Here is an 11,621-nt window from a genome sequence, read left to right as displayed (position 1 = left end):
GGTCTTCAACTGGTGTCCATATGGGATGCCGGCATTGCAGGTGGTGACTTTACCCACTAGGCCACAGTAACAGCCCCTACAGTTTACATTTCAATGTCCTAGGTTTAGACAGTAAAAATTAAAAAAGGAACTTAGCTTCCTCATTACTGTGTTAAATACTTTCCTTTCTTGCCTCAAGGATGTCCAAACAGCTGATTTGATTTTCAAATGGGTTGAGATCCCACCTCCTAATTATCTTCATTTTTATGCCAATGTGCTGAATGACACTTGGGCTTTTTATTCTATATTAGGAAATAAAAGGAAGGCAGTGATTAAAGACTTTATAACAAAAGAATGTCAATACTTGAGATGGACTAGATCAGCAATCAAGGTTACCAAGTAAGTGGATGTTTCTTAAATGGTCTATGTTAATGGCACTAAAGAATTACACAACACATGTACATTTCCTCTGGGAGCAATTGAAATAATTGCCCAGGATTTCTTATCAGAGACTGTATTGGAATCAATCCCAAGCAGTATTGAATACAATGGGATGAGCCAAAGTTATCCTCGCTTTTTCTCCGAAAACCAGTTTTTCTTTAGTTTTAGCTGATGTCTACATGTTACCATTCGTATGCAGTCTAATTTTGTTTTTCTCTAGGGGTTATATGTTGGGTTTTATTTTCTCAACTGCTTTATAGGCAAGTTGTTTAAAAATTGTATTTACTCAATATCCATGGCACCAGGTTTCATCTTTGCAGTAGATGTGGACCCAGTGTCATGGTGTTTATTAGAGTGGAGTAAGAAACATGAATCTGGTCTGCAACTGACTTTTAGAAGGAAAGTTTTCCAAAGATCTTGTAATGCACTATTACATCCCACTTCTCTCCCCCTCGCTCAACACTGAGATGCTGTCCTTTCAAAGGACCTTTCTCTCTGATACTCCAGAATTTACAACACCAATAATTTCAACGTCTCTCCTTGAAGTTCCACAGCTGCTTTTCTTATCAGTGACTTTGGTTCCTGTTAGGTATTCTAAACCAAGTGCAGTATGGAGGAGAGAAAGATGTAAAGTCTAAGCTACTAGTTAGCTTTAAGATGGAGTTGCCATAGCATCAGTCTGTGTTCCCCAACTCTTCCTGAAGTCCATCAGCTACAGTCTCCAGGAACTTGCCTGTTGGTGACCAGATAGAATATATAGTACCCATTGCAGAGAATAGAAACTCAGTCTGGACAATGGGACAATGTATTTGTAAAGTGGTGTTAAAGATTCAGTCTGATAAGACGTCCACTCTGAGTCATTCTGCAAAGAGTATAAGGCAATGTAAAAGTGAGGGAATTACCATTTTTGTGAGATCATGCTATTTTATGTTAGTGAAGCATGCATTTTTTTTTTTACAGTCTGAGATCAAAACATGCAGACTTCATCCATCTACTGGGTTATCCCTGAGATAGCCCTAAAGCTGGACCACGCTGAACCCAGGATGCAGGAGCTTCATCCAGGTCTCACAGGTGGGTGGCAGGGTCCCACACACTTGGACCATCTTCCACTGCTATTCCCAGGCCATAACCAGGGAACTGCATCTGAAGTAGAGCAGCACCCATATGGGATGCTCGCCTCCCAACGGGCAGCTTTACCTGCTGTGCCACTACGGCAGCTCCCACATAGACTTTCAAGAAGGGTTTTTGAATTATTGAATGCAGAGCGCATGGCTACTTTCCCAGCTGGTGAGAAAGTGCTTTATCCTGTGTTGGCCTGTTCAGGCTGCCACAGCCTTTGTAGGAATGGTGTCTTTTCTCTGGGTCTTCCTGTGGTGGAAGAAACAAGTAGGTCTATGGAAATTCTTGTTGACCTCTCTTGTTCAGATTACAGAAGCACATGCTGTCTCTAGTCTAAGGTGACCTCAGATCACTTCTTCCACCCTTCAGAGTTTTGGTTTTTATCCCATGATCTAAAGGGCCACCTCTGACCTTTTATTTTTGGCTCTTAAAGAGTATATGTATTGTTTATGTCTCGTCGACCAGAATAGCAGTTTCCTAAGTGGAATTTTTCTTTTATCATTACTGTATCCCCAGTGTGTAAGCATTGCCTGACACATCATAAACGCATGGTGAAAGTAGGAAGAGCTTAGTCCCTTAGGGAACTGTTAGACTGGCTGGAGTTGTGGCAAGAACACCTGAGGAAAAAGGTGGGGGAGCTTGACCCAGTTGTGCAGCTCACACTGTGGTAATAGCTTTGGATTTTGTCCCTGTCTAATAGGTTATGAAAGGTTTTGTCGGGATTCATTTGAGGGCTTCACTGGCTGCTGTGTGGAGCAACAGGATGAATTACATCTGCTGTCATTAGATACTGTGGTAGTATAGACCTGCATATCCAATCCATTGGGAATTCCCATGAAAAGGAAAGTTACCATTGCCATATTTTAAGCTGTGTACTATTCAACAAGCACAACTAATGGAACATTCCAGGGTTGTGCTAAGAAATAGATGCTGGGGTGCAGGGGGTTAATTTTCTACCTGCAGCGCCAGCATCCTATATGGGATGCTCAACTTCCGATCCAGCTCTCTGCTGTGGCCTGGGATAGCAACAGAAGATGGCCCACGTCCTTAGGCCCCTGCACCCATGTGGGAGACCTGGAGGAAGCTCCTGGCTTTGGATCAGCGCAGTCCCTGCCATTGTGGCCGATTGGAGAGAGAGCCAGTGGATGGAAGGCCTCTCATTCTCTGTGACTCTACCTGTCAAATAAATAGAGCAAAATAGTTTTTGAAAATTAGATGATGTGGTGTTAGGAAGGTGACGGTAATGGAAAGCAGGTGAAGTAGACAGTGCTGGAGATAGGAGTGACAGTATTTCCTGTGGGATTAGAATACATACTTAGGAAAATGGAGGACAGTGCAAGTTTATGTTGAGCAGTTGGAGGTGGCATTCACAGTGATGGAGCTTCTCCCAAGTTTCCTTCAGTTATCCTTTATCCCACATTTACCTACTTAATCATTTTTTTAAGTCAAAGCAAAACCCCAAACCTCTATTTAGCAACCTCTTTTTCCCTTTGCAATAGAATTAGAGAGCTTATGGGATCAATGAATAGGAAGGTCATGGTGGTATGAAACAAGTCGAGCACAGATTTAGAAAGTAGCATGTTTGAAATAAAAACTGGGCAGATGTGAAATGGTTATGAATTGAAGGTACTACTGATAGGAAAGACCCAGAGAATCACAGTTCACGTTTAGCGGGCATGTGCTAGTTCAGATCACAAGACCTTCACCATCGAGGAGTCATCTGATTGGTTCCTTTAAAAAAAAAAATCAAATAAATAAATAGAGGTAGAGTTACAGACAGTGAGAGGGAAAGACAGAGAGAAAGGTCTTCCTTCCAGTGGTCCACTCCCCCAAATGGCTGGAACTGCGCCAATCCAAAACCAGGAGCTTCTTCCGGGTCTCCCACATGGGTGCAGGGGCCCAAGGACTTGGGTCATCTTCTACTGCTTTCCCAGGCCATAGCAGAGAGCTGGAATGGAAAAGGAGCAGCTGGGACTAGAATCGGCACCCATATGGGATGTCGGCACTGCAGGCGGAGGATTAACCAAGTGAGCCACAGTGCCCCCCTCTACTTGATTCTTACACTGCCTGATTATTAAACATTTTAAATATCATGCTTGGTTGTGGAACAGTGTCAAGCTAAGTGCCTGATAGAGAAGCATCACTGAGATGCTGAAGGGTGTAGTTAACCTAGTCGTACTCACTTGGGAGAATAGAGGAGACGGAATTATAATTCTATTTAAATATTTATAGAATTCTGTGGAGGCTGAGGCCATATATGAAGCTTGCTCTCCTTAATGTTAAATATTTGGTAACAATTAGACACCTTGATCAGAGGCATCATTCTAAGAACTGAGAACTCTTAGTCTTCCTAATCCTACAGTGGTAGGTTAGCAAAGCACATGATGACAATGCTGAATAACTAGTCCCCAGTGACACAGCTAACGAGTAGAGAAAGGGGAATTCCAACCCAGGCACTCTGTCTTCTTGGCCACTGCACTACCCATACTGGAACCGTTACACTGTTCCCTTTTCACAGCAAGACGAGCACTTAGTTCAAGGGAGAAGAGAGTCATTTTGGGGGGTTATTTTAAAAGGGAACTCGGTAGGAGGTCCAATGAAAGGACCTCTATGAGTCTATACTTAAACTGGCCCATCCTCCAGCATCCCTGTCTTGAAAGCATACACTTTATAAATGTGTTCTCTGCAGTTGTAAGTCATTATCAGAAATATTGTACTTGGAAGAACCAAGGCTGGAACCATTTTCACGCCCTTCGTTTCTGTCCTCCAGGTTAACATTGCTTGGATGGTTATTAAATCAGCCGTGGAACTTCTGGGCATCTAATTACCGACTTTGCCATTTTCTGTCTGTTCCCAGGGACCTCATAAGACACTTGGAGTGCTTCAGCGAAGTCAAGATTCATTAAGTTTATCCTCTTTCCCCTAGTCACCATCTAATTAGCTCTTTTAAAAAATGAAATTGGATTACTTGCATGTGGCCTATTAAAGATCCCAGGCCGCGTTCCTTCGGCCACTGATTCTTCAACTATGCAGAAACCATCTGCCTAGTAATTTGCCATTAAGTCTTGCTGACATTCTTGGTGGGGTTTTTGTTTAACAAATATAATTTCTGGACACTAATCGATCTCACAAACGAAAAAATTGGGACACAGAAGCTCAGTAAATTGCCCAAGGCCATGAAGGGAATCAACGGCAAGCCTGCTCCAAACCAGCAGTGTGCCTACAGAATCTGTGCCAGCAAGCCGGAAGCGCTGTAGTTGTTCACTGATACTTGACTATGAAAATCAGCCCTGCACCTGTGGTTGTCTCCCCATTCAGAGCATATAGAAGCAAACTAACTTCATTTCTCCCCTGTGCTCACAACACAGGTTACTTCAGTGATCCCCAAACGGGTAGAGCCTTTTCTGCTCTAGGGAGCGTGCAGTTCTGACACTACGACCTCACAGGTAAGAGTTCACTCCGCAAGACTGCTCCCCTCCTCTCCAGAGCCCATCTCAAGTCTCAGGTTAGTTTTACCAGTACCTCTGATTGGCTCTAAATTGGGATTCCCACACTCCCTTCCCTGGGTTATGCTAGTTTGTTCCAGCAGCTCACAAACATCATTGCAGAAGGGGTAGGAAGCTTTCATGCCCTCTCTCAGTGCTGCGGTCCAGGAGGGCTCCTGTGTAGAAGCTCTCTGCACCCTGGGTTTGAGATTTTTCTGCAGACTATATTTTGTAAAATAGGACTATTCTGTAAAACTATGGATAGAATGGTATGCTCTCTCTGTGCCTCATTCCTTGCACCTGGGTACAAGGGAAAAATCTCGTCTGAAATTAGGGTCTTATAAGAAGACATGCTTGCACCTCCCCCAAGGCAAAGTAGGTCAGAATTTGTTATGAAATGAGCAGCTGTACTAGAGCAGTTCTCAGTTCTGTACCCTGGGTTTGGGAGAAAATGCAGCAGGAGAAAGGAGTGTGGAGATTAGGGTTCTGCAAGCACAAACAGCCCCAACATTACTTCGTGGTCATTCCCTCTGAGACTGCTTAAGAACTGAGCCCAAAGGCTGAGCCCTTGCGTAAATACCAAGGGCTACAAGAGTTGTGAGCCCAGAACCACTCATCCACCTGCATTACTGTAGACTTTCTAGGATGTGTGTCAGCTTTACTTGCAATCCCTTTCCTTAATGTCCGAGCACCCCCCAAATTGAAAGGAATAGGTGAACTGCAAATGACAATCTAAGAGTATTGTAGAGATTAATATTCCCCATTAGTCTCAGATATGCCTTCAAGAAAACTTTTATTTTTGGAGAACTTAAATTACGACCACTGTATATTTCTGAAATAGTAAAGGATGATTCTGTCCAGTTACCTTGACCAAAAGAAAATGTCTTCCATCCTGAGGATAATAGACTGCTAGGTAAATGAGGTTGCATGTCATGTCCTGTGATACGACTCCCTGTGAGCATAGTACTGAATGAGTTCAATCCTACAGTTCTGGAGTATTGCTCCATTCATGTTAACAGTTTGCAGCTTAATGTCACATACTTGCTCTCTTTCACCTATGTCTAACCACAGAGGAGTTTTAATTATGCAGTGTCTCCTGCAGGGCAGGTCACTGCTGTATATTTAAATATTGATGAGGGAGTGGGAGTAAAAGGCTTTCACCTTGTTTTAGAAGGGCCGATGCAAACGCAGGAGAGCAATGTGGATATCCAATTACCTATGCATGGTATGTAATTTCGCAAACAGTTTGAGAACTGGAAACTAGGCAGCACTGGCTTAAGGATCACCAGCAGTCCTCTTACTATGGCACAGAAAACAGGATGTTTTTCACTTCAGAACTTTGCCTGAGGCGTGAGACGGGCCGTCCAGATGGATCATGTGACATAACTATGTATGTTTGCACAGATTCTTAAGAAACGATAAACGCAACAGTATTTGCTATTTGAATGATCCAATCTGGGACAGTCAATGTGACACAGAAGTACAGCTTTCCTTGTCTTAGTACCACATCTCTTCTACTAAGTGGCTACCTCTACCCCCAAAAAAAATTTCCAATAAGAACATTTTAGCCAAATATATGCACAAACTGTATCAAAAAAATTTTGTTACTACTTACCCAATTTGGAAACTCAACAGATCGTAGTCATTCTAGGCAGAATTATAGTAAGCGAAGTGTTATAATGCACAGACCTGCTGAGTCAGAGCCCAGTGAGCCTCCACACCCTCCAGGTGAGATGATGAATTGTATAAAGCACGCTTACCGAATGGGCCTCCTTTGTCTGTAGTGCTCTTCTGTTGCTGTCTCGTAACAAATCCCCTGCCTTTTGGTAACCTGACTGCTGATAAAGTTATTATTTATCTACAAACAGTCCAAAGCTCTCAGACTACTTACTGCAGCAGTCTGTGATGGTTTTTTTTTTTTTTTTGCATACATAAAAAGGTACGGTTTTCTGTAAAAATGTTGAAAGCAAAGCAGTTTTTCCTAATAAACATTTTCATGTAAACTTCAATATGCTTACATTTCAAATATGTTGCACTGAAATAAACTTCAAAAATCATTTACCCTGGCTGGCGCCGCAGCTTATTAGGCTAATCCTCCGCTTGTGGCACCGGCACCCCGGGTTCTAGTCCCGGTTGCCCCTCTTCCAGGCCAGCTCTCTGCTGTGGCCCAAGAGGGCAGTGGAGGATGGCCCAAGTGCTTGGGCCCTGCACCCACATGCAAGACCAGGAGGAAGCACCTGGCTTCGGATCAGTGTGCTGCGCCAGCCACAGCAGCCATTTGGGGGGATGAACCAACAGAAAAGGAAGACCTCTCTCACTGTCCACTCTGCCTGTCCAAAAAAAATAAATAAAAAGTTCAGGGTAAATGAATTACCAAAGTACCCTCTGCTGAGGTTTTACATCTTATTATTATTATTCATCTATTAATTGAGCAAATCCATAAAGGTAAAGTTTTATCAACAACAAATTCTAGTTTTAAACGTCTCAAAAAATGACATTGTTGGAGTGACAGCTTCTATACACGGTTCACTCTCCCGATGGCTACAACAGGCTGTTCTGAGCCACACGTCACCAACTCCATTCTGGACTCACACATGGGTGCAGGAAGTACTTACGCCATTTTCCTCTGCAGGAAAAGTAGATGATCCCATCCAGGATCTGGGTGTTCGCTTACGTCAATAATACTGGACGTTGGCCTATTTAGACCAAGTGGGAGTCCAATTGTTGACTGATTTCTAATGAAAAGGTCAGAGAGCAGCATTAATGTGATGGTCTCCATGCTTCAGCGGCACAGCTGCTGTGGCGGAAGGGCCCTGTACCTTCAGGTCTGCGTGGTGTAGAGGATTTGAGGCTGCGGCACAGCTCAAAGCTCCCCCTGAGTGAACGATGCTTTGCCATTGTACTTACCACTAGGTCTGGAAAGCTGCTTTCCTGTGGAAGGAACCAGATGGGGAGCCTTTCTAATTGTACGTTAAAGAGAAATAATGTCTGGTCATCACATCAGACTCTGAGCAGCCCTACAGCTAGAGGTGATGTGTTCAGACATTGCCTTCTGCCTCTGTAACCACCCTATCTGCATCGTGTCTAAATGTAACATTGACACATTACCTGCAGTGTCTTTCCTTAGTATTAACAGTCAGATTTTTATTTTTAACATTGGTCTTCTAGAAGTCGCGAGAGGGTTGAGACCGTTACACACACCCCATCGTTCAAGCCTAAGAGCTTCTGTTTTCAGGGTCTCCAGAAATACATTTCATAGTACAAGTATCTGCTCACATAACTTGGAAAGCAGCAACTTCCAAGCAATCCTAGTCTCATTTTCTTTTATCTAAATCAATAACATTGTAAGATAATCACAAAATGTCATCCCTACTAAGGTACTGAATAATGTCCATCCATTCAGGATTACCTGGGAAAGTTACTATAAATGGAATGTTGGTATCTTAATTTTAAATTCTGATGAAGTACATCAGGGATTTTGCCTTTCAATGCAATGCCCATACAACCCCCCGCTGTTTCCTTGAGAGACATTGCAAGAGAAGTTAACACAACTTTAAGCAACAATTGTATGATATTAAGCATACTGTTTAATGCAATTAAGATAGATGGTGACCTCATTTACAGTAATATCTATTCTCCTATTCTCTTTGCCTATGATAAGCATAGCAATTGGACGAAGTTACCTTTGGAACACATCAAATGATGATTTGCTTCCTGTGGACAGCTGGGCATTCATCCTGGCTTCGCCTATCTTCCTCCTGCTGACATGCCACTGTTGTTTCTGGAAGAAATGATCAACAGAGTCAGCACGGTCATTCGTCCATGTTCTGAACCACACTGCTGTAGCCGTGCATCCCTCCATCACTGTCCCCCTGTCTGGAGGACTGTGACTACACAGGCTGTATCCGGACCTGACACGGCACAGCTTTAGCCATTCCCAGGCTGATGTTTTTCCATCTAAGTTCAAAATAAACTTGTTAATATCTACAATGTCTCTTCCGGTAATTATCCTAAGACGGGTACCAAAGCTCTAGCTCAATTGGGAGACAACTGAATCTTTGTGGATTCTTCCAATCATGCAATAGAACTTACCTTCACCAGACTTGAAGTTTTCAGCACATGCTTGCCTAAGTTGGCACCTCCGTATTGCATTTTCTTTGGGGTATGATACATGATTTTTTTTTTAAGATTGTTGTATTCTGCTCTTAAACCTGCTTAAAAACGTCACGCTTGCAATTTTGGTACCATTCAGACATCCTTGGGTTCCTGCCTACGTGGTTCTAACATCCACAGCAGTTACAGTAAATTGTACCCTTTTTCTTCAGCCTTTCTGTCCACGAACTGATCAGACAAAACATTATGTGCAAATTCTCAGATGCAGATTTTAACATACCAGTTTAAAGGAAAAACTCAACTTCAAGATCACTGAAATCGTGATCTCAAAAGTGTATTAGGGGCCTGCACTGAGGCATAGCAGGTAAAGCTGCGGCCTAGATTGCTGGTATCCCATATGGTACCAGTTTGTATCCTGGCTGCTCCACTTCCCATCCAGCTCTCTGCTATGGCCTGGGAAAGCAGAGGAAGATGGCCCATAGTCCTTGGACCCCTGCACTCGTGTGGGAGACCTGGAACAGGCTCCTGGCTTTGGATCGGCGCAGCTCTAGCATTGTACCCAATTCAGATGTAAACCATTGGATGCAAGACCTCACTCTTTCGCTGCCTCTCCTCTCTCTGTGTAATTCTGATTAATACAGTTTTCTGTGGTTTTTTTCATTTAAACACATAAGAGAAAGCATGACCAGTAGACTAGATCCAACAGAATAAAGCGCTAGAAGACTTTTAAAATTGTCAGAGGAGAGAAATCAAAGATGATGAAGAAAGCCTACAGCACTTTGGGAAGGCATTAAAAGACCAAACACCCAGGTTATTGGAGCCCAAATGGTACCTGAAAGATCCAATAAGGTACAAAGTGTATCAGAGAGCTATCAAATCTCCCAAACCAATAAATCCAAGTATCCAGATGAAGGCCAAGGGTCACCAGATGAAGTGCATGCCACCCCAAACATCATAATATCCCCCTAGGTTGATGGGAGGACCCTCAAACCTACCAGAGAAATTAGATAGTGACACAGGAGTGCCTCTCAATCTGCCTGGCTGCAGACTTCTTATCAAAAACCTTACAGGAAAGCAGATAGGGGGATGAGACTTTCACAGCGCTGAGAGAAAAATCCTGCAACTCAAGACTGCTACACCATCAAAAGTTATCCCCTCACATTAGTATAAAACTTAGCAGAGAACCTATTAATGAATCTACACCTCTACAACCAACTGATATTTCACAACTATGCTAAGAAGACGCACTGGACAAAGACCGTATGGAGAAAACTGCTTATCTCCCCACCTAAGAAAGTAGACCCCCACATTTTACCATACAGCAAAACCTATCAGAAGCCAGCTAAAACTTTATCAAAATGAGATCCCATCATCTGTGATAATACAACTGTCATTATGTTAGCTGAAATAAACCAAGCAAAGATAGACAAATATCACATGATTCTGCTTGTCAACAGAATCTTAAAAAAAAAAAAAAAAAAAGGGAGGGGGGATTCAGAACAGAATTCTGTTTACTGAGCCTAGAGAGCCTACCTGAGAGGAAATGCTGACTAATGGATGCTAAGCTACAGTCAGCTATTGCCCAGTGGGGTGACTATGGATAGCAATTGTGCAATAATACCTATATCTGTTATTGACAACAGACTAAACCACAGCCCAGATTCATGGAGTGATAAACTATGCAAGGCTCTGGATCCAGAAAACTAGAACTCAAAGTTCATCACAGAAATACAGAATGATGAAGAGCCTGAGGCAAATTTTCTGATACATTTACACCAAAATGCATCACTTGGTCTCCAAGATGAGAGCATTTCTAAACAGCATATGCTTTAGCTTGATGTAGGCATATTACATGCTTTTAACTAAATGAGAAAACAACTCGTGAGCAATCAGACAGCAAAGTTACACATGAATATTATACTGTACTCCTTCAGTACCTCCAACGTACTGGTCAGGACCCATGTAGACAGTGCAATGCCTGGATACTCAAGCCCACGGCATACTGTGGTACAGCATCTGCATACAACCTGAGGGCGTCCTCCCATCCCCCTGAAATGATAGACACTTAAAATACCTAGAACAATGTGAACGCTGTCCACTTACACCGTGCCATGTAGGGGACAGGAAAACATGGGTGCATGCTCACTCAGGACAATTGTTTCCTCAGTGTTTCTCACTCCACACTCAGATTCATGGCTGTGCAGCACTGAGTGTACACGTAATTTCAAAAAGCATGACAAACACTTTAGGACTTTTTAAAACTCTATCACAATTATAAAAGTTTGAAATATACGACATTGTTACTTCCATATATCAAAAATAGAAAGTATATGACCAAAATCACGCCACCATCTAAGGACATAAAAGGAACTGAAATTCTCAGAAGTTGTAAGCTAAGCTCTCCACATTTTATTGGGCTCCAAAACTTACTTTTTTAAGTGATTTCCACTATTTAAATTAATCTCATACAAATATCTGGGTATT

At 42.7% G+C, this 11,621-nt stretch overlaps 2 long non-coding RNA genes across 3 annotated transcripts; one reads left to right on the top strand and one right to left on the bottom strand.

Moving 5' to 3' along the window:
• Window positions 1-1,087: 1,087 nt before the first annotated feature.
• Window positions 1,088-8,800, bottom strand: LOC133761970 (uncharacterized). Its single transcript, XR_009866250.1, has 3 exons — window positions 8,708-8,800; window positions 1,618-1,788; window positions 1,088-1,282 (listed from the first exon to the last, which is right to left on the bottom strand). It is a non-coding gene; the product is annotated as an uncharacterized LOC133761970 (long non-coding RNA).
• LOC133761971 (uncharacterized) lies at window positions 1,393-8,958 on the top strand. Of its 2 annotated transcripts, none has more exons than XR_009866252.1 (3): window positions 1,393-1,491; window positions 4,908-4,985; window positions 8,691-8,958. It is a non-coding gene; the product is annotated as an uncharacterized LOC133761971 (long non-coding RNA). The 2 variants fall into 2 exon arrangements; XR_009866251.1 differs by having other exon boundaries at window positions 8,686-8,726.
• Window positions 8,959-11,621: the final 2,663 nt, after the last annotated feature.

This window comes from Lepus europaeus, chromosome 6 (assembly GCF_033115175.1).
Source record: "Lepus europaeus isolate LE1 chromosome 6, mLepTim1.pri, whole genome shotgun sequence".
NCBI classification, from domain to species: Eukaryota; Metazoa; Chordata; class Mammalia; order Lagomorpha; family Leporidae; genus Lepus; species Lepus europaeus.
This window is presented reverse-complemented; position numbering and strand designations above follow the sequence as displayed.